This window comes from Saimiri boliviensis, chromosome 1 (assembly GCF_048565385.1).
Source record: "Saimiri boliviensis isolate mSaiBol1 chromosome 1, mSaiBol1.pri, whole genome shotgun sequence".
Lineage (NCBI taxonomy): Eukaryota > Metazoa > Chordata > Mammalia > Primates > Cebidae > Saimiri > Saimiri boliviensis.
Window position 1 is genome coordinate 6294918 of NC_133449.1, and position 4385 is coordinate 6299302.

Below are 4385 nucleotides of genomic sequence, written 5' to 3' on the forward strand. Positions count from 1 at the left end.
CTGATTACATCGTTAGCAGGTGTTAAACTGAGGTCTCACCCAATTTCTTTTCTTTTTTTTTTTTTTTTTTTTTTTTTTGGTCGGGGGACAGTGTCTCACTCTGTTGCCTAGGCTAGAGTACAGTGGCACCATCTGGACTCACTGTAACCTCCACCTTCCTGGTTCAACCTCCCTCCCGAATAGCTGGAATGAGAGGCACCCACCACCATGCCTGGCTAATTTCTGTATTTTTAATAGAGTCAGTGTTTCACTGAGTTGGTCAGGCTGGCCTTAAACTTCCGACCTCAGGTGATCCACCCTCCTCGGCCTCCCACAGTGCTGTGATTATAGGCATGAGACACCGTGTTTGGCTCCAGTTTCTGAAAATAATCGTAGTTCTTGGAAATGCTTAACACTAAAGAGTACTGAAGGTCACTGAAGGTTTAGTGACTTGAAATTATTTCTTTGCTTTGACTAGGAGATCCACGCTCCTGAATGCCTCAGCTTTCTAATAAAGGGTTGTCTTGAAATCAAAGTCTTGCCATCTGCAGAGGGCCCACATTCCTTACCCAGACAAGATGCAGGGAGGCCCCAAAAACTTTAGCTAAAATTCAGAAAGTCTCTGCAAGGTTTTCTTTCTCTTTAGTCTTTTTCCTTTACTTCTCCTTCTTCTTCTCTTTCTCTTTCCCTTCCTTCCTCTCTTCCTGCTTTTTTCTTTTTTCCATTCTTCCTTCTTCCCTCTCTGTTTCCCTTCTTTCTTGTCTTTCTTCCTTTCAAAACATTCATTTCATGCTGCGGACATCCACTTTCTTATCCTTATAACAATTAGCAATCCTACCAGGTGGTAATTGTTGTTGCCATTTCTAGGGAGAAAAACCAATTCTCAAAAAGTAAAATGCAGAAAATAGTAATGTGAAATGTGTTCCCTGAGGAAAGAAAGTCTCTCCTTCACAGCTGCAAATTTAACACTGAATAGAATGGAAACTTCCAATTTCAGAGTTCCCTGAGAAATGATTTTGTAAAGAAGAAAGAAAGGATAAAGAGGAAAGAGGCATTGCAGGTTTTATACCACAAATTCTTGCTGTTCCTTCCTCTTATTTCCTGACATCATTAAATGAAGCAAGACAGTAATTGGAAAACTCATGCATGAGCTGTTTTAGGCCCATCCTCTGAGCTCTCTGTGCTCTGAGGAATAAACTCAAGGATAAGAGACAACCTCTAGGCATTATAATAACCAGATTTTAATCATAAACCTGCATGCAAGAGCACACTGTCCATTGTGAATGGAAAAAACAAAATTGGAGGGAGAGGCTCTTTTTCAATAAACTCCTCAGCAGAGATTGCCTCAGAGTTATTCCCAGGTTTCAAAATAACCCCATGGGTGATTTTACAAAAGCATATCTCATGTAATCAAAGATTTAAAAACTCCTTTCCCTCACTAGCACAAAGACAAGAGACCATAGCTAGACAATATGAATTAATGAAGTATAAGAAAATCTATTACCACCATGGTAAATATTTATTTATTTTAAAAGTGAATTAAAGCAATTTCCAAGGTTTTGTTTTGCTTTGTTTTCACCCTGCAATGGTTACTTTTATGTGTCAACTTGGCTGGGTTATGATGCTCAGTTGTTTGGTCAAACACTAGTCCTGATGTTGCTGCGAACGTATTTCTTTCAGATGTGGTGAACAATTCAATCAGTAGATATTGAGTAGAGCAGATTACCTTCTGTTAGGGTCTGAACGTGTTCTCCAAATGCATGTGTTGTAAACTGAATCCCTAATGCAATGGTGCTGACATTTAAGGACTCGTGGAAAATGCTTAGGTCATGAGGACTCTGCCCTCACAAACAAATTAATGATGCTACAAAAAGTGTCTGTGGGAGTGGGTTCAAACTCTTGCTTTCCTGCCATGTGATAGCAGAATCTGTCTCTCTCTTGCCTTTTGACCTTCTGCCTTATGAGGATGAAACAAGAAAGTCATCATCAAATGTTGGTGACTTGATCTTGGACTTTACAACCTTCAGGACTGTGAGAAACAAATTCATGCTCTTTATAAAATTACCAAGTCTGTGGTACTTTGTTAAAGCAACACAAAGCAGACCAGGACAGACATTGATACCATGAGTGGGGTATTACTATAAAAAATACCTAAAAATGTGAAAGCAGCTTTGAAACTAGGTAATGAGTAAAGACTGAAGCAGTTTGATAGTGAAGACTGGAAAAAATCCTGAATTTCTATGAACAAGCAGAAATGTTTATCCTGGGCCTGTTCCACTAAGGTAATTTGAAAATACATAACTAGTTTGATTTCATAGGCTCATAGCTGAAGAGCAATCTGCCTCAGGATGAATCATGACTTTAGTCTTGCTCATACAATGTTTAGGTGAAACTTTGGATTTAGAATTTAAAGTTGATACTGGAACAAATTAAGACCTTTGAGTCCATTACAATGGAAGGAATGTATTTTGCATGTGAGAAGGACATGAATGTTTGGAGTCAGGGACAAAATGCTATGGTCTAAATGTGACTCTCAAATTCATATGTTTGAAGCTTAATCCCTAATGCAATAGTGTTGGGAGGTGGGGCATAATGAGGGGTGTGTAGTCGGTGAATGGATTAGTGTCACTAATGAAAGAGCTTATAGGAGTGAGGTTCCTCTCTTCTGCTCTTCTTCCACCCGAGGACACAGAGTTCCATCCTCCTTGCCCTTTTATATGTGGACACAGTAAGATGGTCCACATTAGATGCTGATACCTTGATCTTGGACTTCATAGTCTCTAGAAGTGTGAGAAATAAATTTCTGTTCTTTATTAATTACCCAGTCTGTGATATTATTTATAGTAGTATGAAATAGACTAAGACACCATCCATACTGTAGGTGGCCTTCATCCCACGTGCTGAAAGGACTTAGTAAAAATGGATTTCCTAGAGAAGAAGAAATTCTGCATCAAGCCTAGATCATTAACTTCTGCCTCACATTGCAGCCTTCTGGCCTGCCATACAAGATTTGGACCTACCAGCCCTCAAAATCATGCAAACTAATTCCTTGAAATAAATCTCTCTTTCTCTCTCTCTCTGTGTGTGTGTGTGTGTGTGTGTGTGTGTGTGTGTGTGTGTGTTGTGGGGGGCAGAGGAATGCTGTAATAATAATAGCTCACACATATCATTACAAATGGTATTTTTTTTTTTTTGAGACGGAGTCTTGCACTGTCACCGAGGCTGTAGTACAGTGGCGCAATCTTGGCTCACTGCAATCTCCACCTCCAGGGTTCAAGCAATTCTCCTGCCTCAGCCTCCAGAGTAGCTGGGACTATAGGCATGCACCACCACACTCAGCTAATTTTGTGTGTGTGTGTGTGTGTGTGTGTGTGTGTGTGTGTGTGTGTGTGTGTTTTAGTAGAGACAGGGTTTCACCACATTGGCCAGGATGGTCTCGATCTCCTGACCTCATGATCCACCCTGCTTGGCCTCCCAAAATGCTGGGATTACAGGTGTGAACCACTGCTCCCAGCCCACAAAATGATATTTTTAAACCAAAGATGCATTTAAGTTCTGTCCCAAATTTATTAAAATAAACATTCAGAGATATTTAGATCTTAAAGCTGGAAAAACCCTGAGAAGTCACTGGATCCAGACTCCTCACTCTAAGCAAGTTAAGCTATATAATCATTTTTTAATCTCTGAGACCACACCTTTCCAAGTCCTACAGATCCACAGCTAGTAGTGTGGTGCTGAGAGACAATAGTCTAGAATCGGTAACTGTTGTACTATTGGAAGAGTACAGAACGGCCCCACCTCTCTGTAAATCACAGAATTCACTGGTCTCAATCAAAGACTGCTTCCCAGCAAGACCTCTGATCAGCAGTACAGAGTTCAGTCCAACCTTCCGAGTCCTAAGCACAAAACCTAGTGCTATTGATTATCAACAGTAATCAACCTTTTATATCAGATTTGAGTTATCATAGCATTTCCCATGAAGCCAAAGTAAAACATTTTTATTTCTAACATATTTTAATAGCAAAGGAGATTCACATGGCAAATTGTCCTGTCCATAGAATAATAATTTTGCATTTCATTAGCTTTCTTTTCTTCCTATTTGACAAAATTCTCAGAGATTATCAAAATTTCAAACCTGTGAATGCACAATTACAGCAGCGAATTGTGGCGTATATTGATTTATTTCTAGGTAGTTAGCCACCTTAAAAGATTCGACCATGTTGCTTTGAAAGTGCTGCTCCAACAAAGCCGTTGGCTGGGGCTGTTGAAGAAGGAGCCCCAGAAGCTGACCTCTAATTCTCCTGATATTGCTGGATGTTTAAAACCCCCACGCTTTGTTGAGGTTGTTCAGCATGAGTTGTATGCAAATTCTCCATGACAACTGAGTCCCTGGAACAATCAGGAGT